The sequence below is a fragment of the Lathyrus oleraceus genome, chromosome 5, assembly GCF_024323335.1.
Source record: "Lathyrus oleraceus cultivar Zhongwan6 chromosome 5, CAAS_Psat_ZW6_1.0, whole genome shotgun sequence".
NCBI classification, from domain to species: Eukaryota; Viridiplantae; Streptophyta; class Magnoliopsida; order Fabales; family Fabaceae; genus Lathyrus; species Lathyrus oleraceus.
This window is the reverse complement of record NC_066583.1, coordinates 190,757,334-190,774,616: the sequence shown is the minus strand read 5'-3', so window position 1 is coordinate 190,774,616 and position 17,283 is coordinate 190,757,334. Positions and strand designations below refer to the sequence as shown.

Sequence of the window (17,283 nt, the reverse complement as noted above, 5' to 3'; positions counted from 1 at the left end):
TTTCCTATGTGACAGGGTATAGAGAAACTACCCGGATCCTTGAGTTTAGGGGGCATGTTTTGGATTATAGCGCTACATTCGGCAGGGAGTGTAACGGTTTCGCTATCCTCAAGTTTCCTTTTATTAGAAAGAATTTCTTTTAAGAATTTAGCATATGAGGGCATCTGCGTAATAGCTTCGGTAAACGGAATTGTAACGTTTAATTGTTTAAGGAGATCAACAAATTTTCTAAATTGGCCTACATCTTTGGTTTTAACAAGCCTTTGAGGGTAAGGTATAGGTGGTTTGTAAGGTGGTGGAGGTACATAAGGTTCCTTCTTTTCTAGGGTTTCCTTATTACTCTCTTCCTTTTCCTTAGGTTCACTTTCCTCAGTAGATTTCTTAGGGTTTTGGTTTTCTATCCTTGGGTCAGACGGTCCTTCCATTTCCGTTCCACTTCTTAATATAATTGCATGAGCTTGGCTTCTCGGATTGGGTTGGGGCTGTCCAGGGAATGTACCAGTTGGTGCAGCAGTAGGTGCTTGTTGTTGAGCTACTTGAGATATTTGCGTTTCCAGCATTTTGTTATGGGTAGCCAGGGCATCTACTTTGCTTGCTAGTTGTTTAAGTTGTTCGCCAGTGTGTATGTTCTGGTTTAAGAAATCTTTATTGGTTTGTTGTTGGGAAGCTATAAAGTTTTCCATCATGATTTCCAAGTTGGATTTTCTAGGGGTATTATTGTTAGGATTCGGTTTCTGATATCCCGGAGGTATAGATGGGGCTTGATTTGGAGACTGTCCAGGTGCGTATAAAGCATTATTACTCTTATATGAGAAGTTTGGATGGTTCTTCCAATTTGGGTTATAGGTATTCGAATAGGGGCTTCCTTGAGCATAGTTTACTTGCTCTGCTTGGATTCCAGTCAAGAGTTGACATTCCGCAGGAGTGTGGCCTTGGATGCCACAGACCTCGCAATTCTGAGTTATAGCAACCGCGGCGGATGGTGGTGATACGTTTAAACTTTCAATTTTCTGGACCAAAGCATCCACTTTTGCATTGACGTGATCAAGGTTACTTATCTCGTACATGCCAGTTTTCGGTTGAGGTTTTTCCACCGTTGTTCGTTCGGTTCCCCACTGATAGTGGTTTTGGGCCATGCTCTCGATAAGCTGGTAAGCATCAGCGTAAGGTTTGTTCATTAGTGCACCACCTGCAGCGGCGTCTATTGTTAACCTTGTATTGTATAAGAGACCATTATAAAATGTGTGAATTACTAACCAGTCTTCCAAACCATGGTGTGGGCAAAGTCTCATCATGTCTTTGTATCTTTCCCATGCTTCGAAAAGAGACTCGTTGTCTTTCTGTTTAAATCCGTTTATCTGGGCTCTTAACATAGCTGTTTTGCTTGGCGGAAAATATCGGGCAAGAAAAACTTTCTTCAACTCGTTCCATGTGGTGACTGAGTTGGAAGGAAGAGATTGAAGCCATCTTCTAGCGCTATCTCTTAATGAGAAAGGAAAAAGACGAAGTCGAATTGCCTCTGAAGTGACACCATTAGCTTTAACAGTATCAGCGTATTGGACAAATACGGATAAATGAAGGTTTGGATCTTCGGTAAGATTTCCAGAGAATTGGTTCTGTTGCACAGCCTGCAACAACGAAGGTTTAAGTTCAAAGTTGTTTGCTTCGATTGCGGGCGGAGCAATACTTGAATGCGGTTCATCTTGCGATGGAGCGGCGTAATCTCTAAGAGCACGAGCTGGTTCTGCCATCTCGGTTAAAGAAGGAAAATCTTTGAGATCAGGAAGGTCTATAGGAGGGAGATTGTTTTCAGCACGATATTCCCGAATTCGTCGTAAGACTCGGAGATATAGTTTGATATCGTTGATTCGTAAATAGAGCGGTTCGCCTTGAGAGAGAGTGCGTGGCATACAAATCAACGAAAGAAAGAAAATAGAAGGAAAAGAAACCTTAGTCTCTACAGCGTAACGGAAGAGTTACGATATCGATTGAATAAAAGTCCCCGGCAACGACGCCAAAAACTTGATCGCTCGACTGGGTGAGTCGAGAATGGGATACAAACTGCAAGTGCACAGTTCTATCGCGTAGTTTTAAAAGATATCGATCCCACAGGGACTTATGAATCGATATACCGTTATCTAAGGTTACTACGTAAATCTAAGGTGAAAATGTTTGATTGTTTGGGAAAAACTAAGAGCTAAACTAATATCTAGATTAAATATTAATAAAACGGATATCGGTATGTAGTTCGTCAAAACTAGGGAATCAAGTCTTTGTCGGTTTCTTGGTTTTAAAATGAATCGTTTCGGTTAACTTTATTGGTTAAAGGTTCTATCTCAAACTCTCGCTCTGTTGAATAAACCATGATTTTATATTAATGTTGCTGTCACTTATAATTAAGTCAAAAACCATATTTTGAAAGCAATAAAGTTGCAGAAACTCTTTTTAAGAAAATACTGACCGTTTTAAACACCCTTATCTCAAACTCTCGCTCTGTTGACTTAGGTTATATAATTAAATCCAAATGCTTAACTCTCGTCCTCACATTCAATCTTTAAAAATACTTTTTGGAAAAGGTCAGAATTTAATTAACTCTAAAACTTGCTCTCGCCCTGATCTAGAATTAATGCCTAAATTACACTGTCCAGTTAAAATCTCAAACTCTCGCTCTATTGATTTTAACTTCTTTATGTCTTTTACTTTTGTAAAAAAAATCTTGTTATTAAACCTGTAAGTTGAGACCGTAAAAAGATTGATTTTGATTTTAAGTTTAGATAGACCGACTCAGTCTTGATCCCTTATTCTGCTTACTTTACATACCGATACCTAGGCAAATTAGCCAGACATGCTAAATAAATAAGAATTTATATCATGCATAAACAGACTCATTCCAGGCAGATAATATAGATAAATAATAAAACAAAATATTAAATAATGATTAAAGAACCTGAATGCGTAATACAATAGTCTTGAACACTCCACCACAAGCCGGTAGGATTTGTCCTTCGATTCTTCAATTAAACAATAAATTAAACCAAGGAAATAAAACTAGAATCTAACGTAAGGTTAGATCCGATAAAAAGTTGCACAATAGTTTCCGGTGTAGAAACTATTATGCGAAAAATATCTAAATGCTAAAAAGGGAAAGATAAATTGCAAGGGAAAAAGAATGCAGAACTTGCAAAAGAAATAAATAAAATAAACAATGTTAAGTTGCTGGAAAGGAAAAAATAAGAAAAAGCGTGAAAAGAAAATTGGCAGAGCTTCGGCAATATGAGCGTGGAAAAACCGGGGGACTTTTAGGTTTTTGAGATGGCTATTTATAATAGTGTTGGTAACTGCTTTCCGTTTCTCCCATTCTTCAACGTGGCTACATGCGCGGCGTGGATATAGGAGACCAACTTCTCAACGTTCTTCTTCAAGTCTTCTGAGGGCGTTACTTGCGCCAAAAAGGTAGTGGAATTGTGTGACGCTCGTCACACCATGTGTGACGTCCGTCACAAGGCTGTTTTGCGTGACGCTCGTCACGCACCCTGTGACGTCCGTCACAGGCACAGCGTTGGTGACTTGTGCGCTTTGGGCTGGGCTTTGGCATTTGGTCCCTTTTCTCTCCTTTTTGCACCTCCTTTTCTTCCATTTTCACTTGTTCTTCAAAATAGACTACCTGCGACAATTAGGAAGAAAATACCACGTAATATCTCATAAAATGCAGTAAACCGAAATAAATAGTCATAGAATTTAATGGAATTAAGTCCTAAAATATGATATAATTTCGTGTTATCACTGACCCATTAATAGTGTTACCAAAATGTCCCAAATAATTAAAGGTAAATCCCAATTAATATTAATTAAGTCAACCTGAACTCACTATTTACTCTATTTATCCCAATCGGCAACTTTTAGAGCACATAGGACTCACATGATCTCAATTAATAGAAATTTTTGGTGTTTAAGGAAATACGGGGTATTACATCCTCCCCCCCTTAAATAAAAATGTGTCCTCGAATTTAAAATATTACCTGGAAGAGATGAGGGTAAGCTTCTCGCATTTCTGACTCTAGTTCCCTGGTGGCGTCGCATGGGTGTGATTCATCCCACTGAACCTTGACAAGAGGAATCTCCTTTTTCCTTAATACCTTAACTTCTCGTCCTGCGATGCGACTTGGTAGAGGTTCGAAAGTCAAATCTGCTTCCACTTCTATTGAATCTGGAAGAATAGGCTGAAGAGAATCTGTAATGAACTTCCGGAGTTGAGATATGTGAAAAACATCATGCATTTCTGATAGAGAAGGTGGTAAGGCTAATATGTAGGCTACTTCTCCAATTCTCTCTATAATCTGGTATGGCCCTATGTATCTAGGACTTAGCTTCTGTGACTTAAATGGTCCTTTCAGTCTCAACCTCGGAGTCACCTTCAAAAATACATGGTCACCTTCATCAAATTCCAATGGTCTTCTCCTGTGATCCGCATAGCTCTTTTGGCGATCTTGTGCTTTCTTTATCTTATCACGGACCATCCTTATCTTTTCCGTTGTCTCTTGAATAATCTCTGGTCCTAAGATCCTTTCTTCGCCAACTTCTGTCCAACATAAAGGTGTTCTACATTTCCGTCCATACAAGGCTTTATAAGGTGCCATCCCAATACTTTCATGATAACTATTGTTATATGCGAATTCAATCAATGGTAAAATCTCCTTCCAATTCCCTCCACTTTCAAGTACACAAGCTCTTAATATATCTTCCAGTGTCTGTATTGTCCGTTCAGTCTGACCATCCGTCTGAGGATGATTCGAGGTACTCAAACAGAATCTCGATCCCATAGCTTGTTGGAATGCTCTCCAAAACCTTGAAGTAAACTTTGGGTCTCTATCAGACACAATGCTAGTAGGAACACCGTATAACCTAACAATTTCTGAAATGAACAATCGTGCAATATGACTTGCCTTGTAAGTAGTCTTCACGGCCAAGAAGTGCACGGACTTAGTCAACCGATCCACAATCACCCAAATTGAATCATAACCACCTTGGGTCCGAGGTAACCCTACTGCAAAATCCATTGAAATACTATCCCATTTCCAAACTGGAATCTCTAAAGGCCGCAATAAACCATCTGGCTTCTGATGTTCAATCTTTACCTGTTGGCATACAACGCATTCTGACACATACTCTGCGATATCCCTTTTCATCCCAGGCCACCAATGGTCCTTCTTCAAGTCTTGATACATCTTCGATGAACCTGGATATATAGTAAATGCCCCTTTGTGAGCTTCCTCCAAAACTTTCCTTTTCAGCTCGACATCATCCGGAACACAAATCCTTTGATTAAACAGAATGACTCTATCCGGTGACTGAGTGAAACCTGGTTGAGTCGACATCTCTTGCAATTTATCATTTATCATTTGTCTTTGTTCGATCTCTTCCCTTAGGTTAGAAGTAACATTCAAATTTTCCAGTATCACACCATCCTGCGTCCAACTAAACTAAAGATTAAGGTCTCGGAACTTCTCCAACAATGCATACTCTAACATCATCAGCTCCGCTTTATGAATCTCTTTCCGACTTAAGGCATCCGCAACCTTATTCTCCTTCCCCGGGTGATACTTAAGCTCAAAATCAAAGTCCTTCAAATACTCCATCCATCTCCTCTGTCTCATATTTAACTCTTTCTGGTCAAATAAGTATTTCAAACTCCCGTGATCACTAAACATCTCAAAATGCACCCCATGCAAGTAATGTCGCCAAACTTTAAATGCGAAGATAACAACAGCTAGTTCAAGATCATGAGTCAGATAGTTCTCTTCATGGGGCTTCAGTTGATGAGAGGCATATGCTACAACCTGACCACTCTGCATTAACACCCCTCCTAATCCTCTCTTAGAGGCATCACAAAATACTCCATAAGACTTATTAGGATTAGGGATGACTAAAACAGGAGCAGTCGTTAGCTTCTCCTTCAAACTCATAAAACTCTTCTCACACTTTGAATCCCATTTGAAAGAAACTTCCTTTCGGGTAAGTCTAGTCATTGGTAACGCTATTTGCGAAAATCCCTTTATAAACCTTCGATAGTAACCTGCCAAACCTAAGAAACTTCTGACTTCAGAAGCATTCTTCGGTCTTTCCCAATTAATAACTGCTTCAACTTTAGATGGATCCACCAATACTCCTCCTTGTGATATTACATGACCAAGAAACCTCACTTTGTTCATCCAAAATTCACACTTACTTAACTTGGAAAAAAGTTGTTTCCCTAGCAGTACTGATAGAACAATCCTTAGGTGTTCTCCGTGCTCTTGAGGAGTACGAGAACAAATAATAATGTCATCAATAAAGATCACCACGAATTGGTCCAAGTAGGGATGGAATATCCGATCCATATAGTCCATGAAAACAGCTGAGGCATTCGTTACACCAAACAACATTACAAGGAAATCATAATGGCCATATCGGGTTCTAAATACGGTCTTTGGCACATCTGAACTCTTAACTCTTATTTGATGATAGCCCGAACATAAATCAATCTTCGAGAACATACAGACTCCTTGGTAAGAACCAAGAAAACTGACTTTTCATTCTCAAATAAGAAATTAACCATGCCAACCATACCTTCCAAGATAGTAGTTAGCACATCCTTTGGAGTAGCTTCACTAGATGGAATGATAATCAACTTCTCTTCACAACCAATAAACACCGAGTTGGCGGAAAGCCAATCCATCCCCAAAACCACATCAACCTTCTTAAGTGGTAAAAAAATAAGATCAATCTGGAAAATTCTACCATTCAGCGAGAGCGAACAATTTCACAAATCAACGGTGTCTCAACCACACCATCCATGGCGGTAGTAACCACCATAGGAGGATACAAGGGAATTGCTTGCAAGCCAAGACGTTTCATGCACCGAATTGATACAAAAGAGTTTGTCGCCCCACAATCAAACAATACAAAACAAGGATGATTATTGATGAAACACGTACCAGTAATTAAGGCATTGTTGCTCTTAGCCTTCCTTGCATCCAAAGTCTAAACTCGACCGACGCTCCTCCCCTGCATCTGATTCTTACTCTAAGGACATTCCCTAGACATGTGTCCCTCCTTGACACTTAAAACACCTAATTACACCAGCGGTACATCTTCTGAAATGGAACTTCTTACATACTTGACATTGCGGAGGATGGTTAGGTCTTACATGTCACACTTGCCTTCTTTTGAAGGTTCGAGGTCTAGGCCTAAACTGATGACTTGATCCTCCCTGGTTCATTTAGCCAACTCCATACTAATCAACCTCTCCTTGAACCCTTCTCAAATTATTCTCAGCCACACTACATTGCCTCAATAATTCAGCATAAGAAGTGAATTCCCTTTGAGAAACACTATGAGAAATTTCACCCCTCAGACCAAAAAGAAACTGATCAATCTTCCACCTCTCATCCGGTGCGTACGGAGCTTGTCTAGAATAAGCAGCCATATCTTCGAACTTCTCAGCATACGTAGCTACTGACATAGTACCCTGCCTAAGCTGTTGAAATTCAAACTCTTTCTGAGTCCTCAAAGAACTAGGAAAATACTTATCCAAAAAAATAGTCTTAAAATGCTCCCAATCCCTAGGTATTCCCTGATTGTTCATAAGAGCCGAAGCACTCTCCCACCATCTCATAGTTGGACCCTTCATCATGTGAGAAGCAAACACAACCTTATTTTCTTCACTATAATGCACTATCCGAAAAATCCTTTCCATGCCGGTTATCCACTCCTGAGCCTTCACAAGATTCAGCCCACCATGGAATTCCGGAGGATTCATGCGGAAGAAATCTCGGAAACTACCACCTGCAGCTACCTGTGGAACTCCTTGAGGATGCAAACCACCATTCCACTGCTGCATCATCTGTTGCATGAATTGATTCTGTTGTTGTTGCATATGTTGCATAAATTGAGGCCATTGAAAACCTTCACTACCACTTGGCGGTTCTGAGTCTGAATTCTGGGTCTACCACGACCTCTACGTCTGTAAGCCATGATCCTCAATGTCATACAAATAGGATTAAGTTGATCAGGCTCAATACTATGAATATAACACCAAGGACAATGATGACAACCCACATATGAGGCAGAAAGGAATACTTATAATATTTCATGGCTAGGTCAAGGATACGACCTTCTCTGATACCAACTGTAACACCCACATATAATATATGTCTAGAATACATATTATACATAGTGTTATACTGGTACTAAAATACATAAGTGCCTAGCAGCACATCGTACATATACAAATACATGCCCAAAATAACACAATATGGCATAAATGTACATAAGAGTGCCCAAAATAAAACTACTGATCTAGATCATTAGACAATGATCTCAAAAATATCTACACAGCGGAAGAAAAGCCACCAGTCACCAGGTAAGCAAGACATCACTCTATCTTGCCCTTACCCTTATCCTACTCATAACCACCTGAAAAATAATCAACGACATGGGGTGAGATAATAATCTCAGTGGGTTCCATATCTTATGGGTCCACTCGGCTCTACAAGGTTTACTAATCAATATTCAACTCATATCCAACTCAAGTCAACAAGGGAACGAAGACTTGAGCGATGGGGAAACTAACTCGCAATTGTATGGCAACATGCATTTGAGTTCTGCGGAACTCAAACCAAATCATTATTCAGGTCACGACACATCAATTCCCGAATGGACTTACGTTTAAGCCAGGCCCGATTCATGCATGCTCGTATGATTCAACTTTCGCGGTGGATATCTGGTTCCCCTATAGGACTTAAACCCACTATTGAGAACCATCACTCGTATGGTACTCTACCCACTTTGAGTCTCTTTCACCGTATGGGCCTTATCCCACTTTGGTGTCCACCTTTCCCCCATGTCCGCCATGGTTGGGGCTCAAACCCAATTGAGGCTTGAATCAATGGTCCCGTATCCCAATGCTTACACGTCTAAGCATACCAATAGAGATGTGTACCATCACAGAAAACACACATTCTGAATACATGATCGGTTCTACAATCATCGGTTCCACGAACCATAACAAAATTCATCAATCATAGGTGACTTCATTCAACACAATACACAATAATAACATGGCATGTTGCATACAATGCGTCTCGTTCTCAATCATGGCAACAATTCGTCCACAACCTCCACATAAGCGTCGTACGAATGAATACCGTATTCTCCCATTATCTAGTTTATAAACCTCACTCATGACCTAATTTCAATCCTAGGTTAACTCACTAGATTCATCATGTAATTTTCAACATTAACATGTATTAAACATAAACATAGCATCACAATTGATTAATGGATGGAAGAATGCATTTAGAAACACTTAGGAAATGGATTTTGAAGTTTTTAACTTGAGTCAATCGATTGGTTGGGGAAGCCCAATCGATTGGTTCCTCTCACATTTCTGTTTTTCAAAGTTTGCTGAGTGTCAATCGATTGATCCTGAGTGTCAATCGATTGATCCTCATGAAATTTTCCATTGTTCATATACAACAAGTCTGTGAAATCGATTAACATGCAGTGTTAATCGATTGGTCCTGTGAAAATTCCATTTTTCCGCTAAACCAAAGGCTGTCAATCGATTGATGACAGGGGCCAATCGATTGGTTCACGCACATTTTCATTTTTCCACTTCACAGACACCATTTTCCTCTGTTATTTCATTTCTAACACACCATCCATTTCTTCTTCCAACAAAACTCATCATATTACATGTTCATATGTACATGTATAACAAGGATTTAAACATCATAAACACAACCATATCAAATCATGCAATCACAACAATCATGAGGAGCATATCAAGCACATGTTCATAAAAACAACAACATCAAGAGAAATATTCATCACATAGCATGGATTATTCATGATTTATCTATGATTCTACAACCCTAATCTTCTAGAACCCATGGTTTCTAACTAGAACCCACCTCAAGAAATTGAAGAGGAAAAGTTGTGGAAGATGAGATGAGGATGAAGATGATGGTGTTGGTTCCATGTTTTCCTTCTTCTTCTTCTTATCCACTAGCCTTGCTTTTCCTTCTTCTATTGAGCTTCCTCTATCTTTCTATGCTTTCTGATACATAGAACAAATGAAGTGGCTTATGGTAGGTAGAAACATGTGGTGATGAGTGATTCAAAGATCAAATGCAAGTGGCCAATAGAAACATGTGGTTGGTAAGTGGTTTCTAGTAGCAACAAATATCCCAAGTGGCACCAAACTTATAATATTTGTTCTACCGGAGATATTGACCCATTAATAGTGTTACTAAAATGTCCCAAATAATTAAAGGTCAATCCCAATTAATATTAATTAAGTCAACCTGAAGTCACTATTTACTCTATTTATCCCAATCGGCAACTTTTAGAGCACATAGGACTCACTTGATCTTAATTAATAGAAATTTTAGGTGTTTAAGGAAATACGGGGTATTACACCACTCTCTTCCCTCTCTGGCCTCGGGTGTTACATGCCCACCAGCTTCTGCTTGGTTCGTCCCCATACCACATCCTACTAGGAAAGGCCTGCTCTAATACCATTTGTAATGCCTCAGACTACTTTCAGGATTACCAACTGACCCCAGAAACCAACATGAGTCTTTTCATCATGCTTTTTCCTCACTCATACACTTCCCAGGAAACTTCCTGGAAGGTCACACATCCAAATACGACTTTAAATCAAGCACGCAAAACTCTGAGTGAGGAAAAAACATGCTGAAAAGACTCGAGTTGGTTTGCGAGGTCAGTCGATAATCCTGAAAGCACTCTGGGGTGTTACAATTAGGATTTTATAGAGGTCAAGCGAGGTTGGACTTTATGGAGGTACCAAGTATGGTTGGGCTTTGAAGGTGCCAAGTATGATTGGGCTTTGAAGGTGACAATAAAGATTAGGCTTTGGCTTTTCTTGTTTGTTTTACAAGGCTTCATATTATACTACATGAATGATATGCATGAGAGAAGCAACATGATTAATGCATGGTGATGATTTATGTAATGGTTTCGAAGGTTCAACAAGTGCCCCTGAGGTGGATTATGTACGGTTGAAACTGGGAAGTTTCTTGCTTGGCTACAAGACTTATTGTTGAAAAGTTGTGGGATATGCTTAGCATGACTTATATGATGCATGAGATTAGGCATGTTATGCAATGATGTGGGTTTCTAGGTGAAAGGAGTGACTGGTATTAACAGAGGTGGTTTATGGTTCTAGTTTTTAGAATGGTGGTGAACTTTGATTCTCTGACATTCGATAACTAAATTAAGGAACACTTGAGTTGATTAAGAGAGTTTCAGGATGCCATTACTGCTGGAGGTTTCAATTTGATCCTTTCTAAGAGGAACGTCTAATAAAAAGTATATTTCCATTAACTCGTTGGTTGGAAACGACACAGAGGTTGGAAAAATATCATCAACACAGAGGTTGTAAAAAGATCAATGCAGAGGTTGGAAAAAGATCATCAACCATGGAGGTTGGAAAAACACCGTCAACCATGGAGGTTGGAACCAGATCATTAACACGAAGGTTGGAAAAATATCATCAACCATGGAGGTTGGAAAGAGATCATCAAGCATGGATGTTGGAAAAAGGTCAACAACGCGAATATTGGAAAAACATCATCAGCATGATGGTTGGAAAAATATCATCAACACAGAGGTTGGAAAAAAGATCATCAACCATGGAGGTTGGAAAAAGATCAACAACACGGAGGTTGGAAAAAGATCAACAAGACGAAGGTTAGAAAAATATTAATAACACGAAGGTTAGAAACAAAACAACAACACATATGTTAGAAACAAATACCAACAACATGAAATTGAAAATGAATGACAATGTTATGATGGTGAGATAAAATGAATAATTGTCAACACAACGGTTGGAAAGTAACCTGAACCAATACATTTCAAGAGGGTTTACTAGAGAGAAACCTGCCAAGGAAAAACTTTAAAATAAAACCCTTTGGGGATACTAAATAGAAGTTTTGCGGGGATAACATTCTTTTTGGAGAAATACCACCATTTTAACTAAGGATTAATTTTTTGGAAGTATACCAGTTACAAGGTAGATGTTTATAATGATAGGGTTTGGAAAAGATTGCTTGGGTTACAAGGCTTTATGATGATGTCATAAAAATGTGATGGTATCTGAGTGAAGCGACTTGATTAATGCATGACACTGATTTATGCAATGATGATATGCATGCTTTGTTGTTAGAGCGAAGCGACGTGATTTATGCATGGTTCACCAAATGTTCATGTGGCGGGAGATGGAATATTTGAGGCTAGGAAAAGGGTCATAGTGACATGATTCCCCGATGCTTGCTTCAGGCTCAATGGTTGTTGATGCACTCTTGCACTTGGCTAAGGAACTTGAAATATGGAGAGAAGTTGCACCTTCATAACATATCTTTTCCCCAGTATGTTGGGTATTTGCATGGATTTCCCTAATCATAAGTTATGAAGAAATCTTGTCATAGGACGATCTCGATCTGACTTGCCCTAGTGTCTTGCAATTGTATGCCCCTAATTAACCATCTCCTGGAGCGGTTTACTTCTTGTGCTCTTGAGGTGGCCTGCCCTAGTACGAGCCTTGAAGTCATTTTTTCCCTGGTTGGCTGATCTTTGAGGGAATGCCCCTGGCCAACTGATCTTGGAGGAATGCCCCTGGTAGGACCATATGTTATAGCTCATCATTGCAATCTCCTTTAAAGTGTGAAAGACGATGTGGGAATTTGATACCAATACAAATGTTTTTAGCAAATCTCTAGGAGTTAGGTTTACACAACCTCGTGGTAGTCTTCCTTACGAAGACATTTGCTTCAATTAGGTATTTTGAAGGTTGTAACATGGCCTTGTTCACGGTTTGAGAAATAAAGGATATAAGGCTCAAATTTGACTTTAGCCCACCGCATTCTACTTGATGTTATTCAGTCCTACATTCAGCTAATTCAACAGGTGCGTTCAGTTTTCGAAAGAAATTTTGGCGATTTTTGGAATCAATGAGGTTTTTCTATCATTTGCTTGAGTGGCAGTCACCATTTTTATTGGTAGTCATAGTGATTTTCTCTTCATTTTATTTTTATTTTTTTGCTGAATATTTTTGATTCTTTTGTTATCCTTAATTATTTCCTGGACTAATTTTTCGAGTTTGCAGTCCACCGGGATGCCCTAATTTTTGCCTAAGTCACTGATTTTTTTTCTTTTGAAAGATCTTGACTACTATAATATTGGTTATTGAGAGAAAACCATTGTGAACTTTTATATTTTCAACCTCTTCAACATCAGGCGATGCATAGCATGTGATTGATCTCTTGTTGGATCATCACCTTATAGGTGTTACCGTCCATGGAAATCACCGTATAGGTATTACCGTCCATGGAAATCATACCTTGATGCACAAAGGCATCCATATCAACCTTACTCCTCCCTCAATAATATGAGTGCTCGACCAAGTTAAACTCTAAACCATGATGCTCAACAATTTGGGTAATCATACCCCCCACCGAAATGTCTCTGGTGGCCGCTCGAGCAACCTTACCCAAATAGTTTTCTGTAAAGGTGGCGAAATTAAGAAATTCAAAGGTGATGCGCTCATATAGGTCGGTGATGCGCTCATAGGTTGGCGCATCCCTTTGCATAAAATTAAGCAAGCCTATAGAGTGGGTATTTTTTCTTCATCATTCTCCATTTGATCCTTGCTTGAGTAAAGTGGAGAAGTATTGATATCATTTTTTCCTTCTTTTTATGAAAAAGAGAAACTGTGAATTAAGCGTAGAGTGAATACGAATGGATTGACTCAAAAAAACGCATCCTCTTTTTATTCATATCACCATTGTGAGTAACAATATTAAAAGCAAACAGTATTGTTACAACAAAAAAATGCAATTGAAAAAGCTAAAGATGGCCTAAGGATTGTCATTCTTGAGGATGGCAAGGCTCCTCTATGAAGCATAACACCTTTTGATCGAGGAGCTCTTGAACTTTGGTCTTGAAACATAAACAAACTCCTGTAGAGTTCCCCATGTATCATCATGGTATTTGTATGTGGCATTAGGATTATGCTTAGAACGATAGGGAAACCTTGCAGGCTTGATCTCCTTGGGCATAATTTCCATAACATGAATCAAAATAGGAAGTAGATGCGTATAAGACATTGGAATTGGATCAAAGCGGGGATGTCTCCTCCCTTGATCATTGTTCCCTTGGATGTTTTTCTTCTGCTCCTGTTTCTGGTGCCTTGAGTAGGCTTCTGATTCGGTAGAAGATATTGCTCTTGGGGATAAACCGCAGATTACTTGCAGTTGTATTCTAAATTTTACCCGCCTTTAGTCTATTCTCAGTTCGTTCATCAATCACATCTTAATCAGTGAAGTCCATTGTCATATTGTCTAGGAATAGTTCTAAGATCATGTCAACCTTGCCTTGGGGGTCATCCAAGCATTCCTTGCACATTGCATTCTCATGCTTAACCTTTTCCATGATTCACCAGTGACTGGCTTTGAATCAAATATCATTGTTAGGGAATCGTCATCTTCTAGATAAGGAAAGGACAAGGTGAGGTTTTTATGGTTTGTATGCATGAATGTATGCATATGTTGTTAGTTTTCAGGGAATCTGGGACTTGTCATCAGTTGTAGAGTATGGAAGTAAAGATAGAAAAGGAAACTAGTATGGGAAAAGGAGAAAATAATATATGTATTTATGAACTGGTATGTATCGTTTATGTATGGTCTTATCATTTTTTAATGTTCAATAATGACTAGCAATTTGGGAATCCCTTAAAACAATGCATATGGAATGCAAATTTATATGCTACATCCATTGAATCAAAGGTCTGATGATGTAATAATTTATATATATATATATATATATATATATATATATATATATATATATATATATATATATATATATATATATATATATATATATATATATATGATGATGATGATGCAATAATGGTATGTGATAATATAGGTTTAAAGGTTTAACATATTCTGAATAGTCTGTATATACTTATCTATGAAGGTTCAAAGGTTCGGCGCATTTATGATTTCCAAGGAATGTAGATTTTATGGTTTCCTACAAAAAAATCCCATACCCCCTCACATTTAGGTTCTAGTCTTCAAATAAGGAGGTCTCTAAAAAGGTCCCTAGAGTCATGGACTCATTTTGAGATACCACTGCCTGGGACGAATGACTCGTCGGATAGTGATGCTCCCAAAAGGATCTACTCTAGGTGTGGTATCTCGTGTTAACATTGGTCGAGGCATAACACCAAGTAGGTCAACACGACTCTTGCCACAAACTATCATGTGTGTATACTCAAGCTCAGGTGTAGAGCTTTTCTCTCATGTAACATCATCCTAGCTCATAATAGAGAATATAGCAGATATTTGGAATATAATGAATATTTAAAGAAATAAATAATGTGATAAATTAAATAATGATAAAGCAAGTAAAACAGTAAATATAAACACCCAAGCATGCAAAGGAAACAAACAAAACTAGACTTTACTTGCTTATGGAGACCCCAGCAGAGTCTTCAGTTGTCGCACTGTAAAAAATGCCTGAGCGTATCGCACGCTCGAAGATACAAAAGAGTCACCACCAAATTTTATTTATTCCCGAAGGAAAGGGAAAATATCGATAAAACCCAGGGGAAGAGAAAAAGGGTAAGGAAGTCGGTTATATAAGGGAAAGATATTAACACCCCTCACATCTGTTGTACTCAACAAGAACCATTTTGATTGTTCTTTATACAAATGGGTGTTACTATCTAAAGGTTACTTGCAAATGGTAAAGGGGGAAAAATAAGTTTTAATTTGTGTGCTCGCCAAGGATTTGAATCCTCGTGCATATGTATTCTCATTGTGCAATGAGAAAATCATAGCTCTATAGTTCATGGTAGAAAATGTAGAATTTTTGGTTGCTTTTATTCAATGATGTTAAAGATTGTGTTCTAGCAGTTAAACTTTGTTTATATGCTCGCGCATGAGAGACTTAAGTGTTTTTTTATTTGCGATTGAAATGGATGCACTTGGGTCGCATTCTAGCAGTTAAACGTAGCGTGTATGCTCGTGCATAGGAGGCTTAAGCATTGTTCGCATTGAAGTAGAACAGATAGAACATGTCCTTTGTAAAAAGATTTTGGATGCCCTAATGTGAAAACTAAGTTTGATTGATTGTGATTGATTTCAAATTTGAGAAAAATTTGTCTTGATTTGAATTGCACTAAAGTCTATGAGCAGAGACGAATACTTTGAATAATTGTGGCCTACGTCCCGTATTCAAAGATACTCAGAACAAGGATAGGAATAATCCCTCTCATTCTTCTTTGTTTCTTAAGGCACGTAGCGCATAATTCGCATCATAATTATTAAGTATTTTGCAGTTTTATTAAGAAAAAAAGAAGAAAAATAATAATTTTTTGTTTTAATGGACAAGTGAGAAAATTAAATTTTAATTGGTGCACAAAAAATAAAATCGAAATTAGAATTAAAATCGGATAAAAAATGAATTGGTAATGAAGAAAAGAAGAGAAAAAAAAGGGAACTAGGCCATTTTGGGGTGCAGATAACAATTAAAATAAGGCCCAGTGGCCCAAAAGGCCCACATGATCAATTTCGTCTTATTCCTATTTTGTCTTTAGTGACTTGTCTTTAGTGCCGAGACAGCCAACCAGAAAGCACCAAGTGGCGCTGATTAAATAAAGAAAAAAAGAAATAGAGTAGGACATGTGTCACTGTCTAGTGAATTCTGGGTTGCGACTTCAATGTTCATCATTTTCTCATGCATTCTTAAAATTAATCTACTAAAATTATCAAATCCAATAAATAATATGCAAATTATATATCACCAGACTCGATTTTTCGCAAGGAATCTAAATATATGATTGAATTTTACAAATGAGCCACGAATTTCAAAGAATCAGGTGAAAAGGTGAAGAATAAAGTGTATAAAGAATCGATTGATTCATATTCGGTATAATGGGTCATGGAAAAATAATCACATATTTAAAATCGTGACAAAAAAATCGCTTCTAGTGATGTATTCACATGTTATTAATGATTAAGAATTAAAAAATAATTGTTTTCAAGTTTATGTGTCTTAGGCCAAAATAAGTGGTTATTCAAATAAACAATTCACAACAGTAGCTTAAATTAATCAACAAGCAAACATCCAATAATTCATGGCAAAGGTGTGGAAGAGGTGAAGGATTACCGACAAAGCGGGGGTTTCCCCTTGTTAGTGTTGAAAATTGGA

The 17,283-nt window shown here is 38.2% G+C and overlaps 1 pseudogene; it reads left to right on the top strand.

The window, feature by feature from the left end:
• Positions 1 to 1,266: 1,266 nt before the first annotated feature.
• On the top strand, positions 1,267 to 1,366 carry LOC127089236 (uncharacterized; annotated as a pseudogene).
• Positions 1,367 to 17,283: the final 15,917 nt, after the last annotated feature.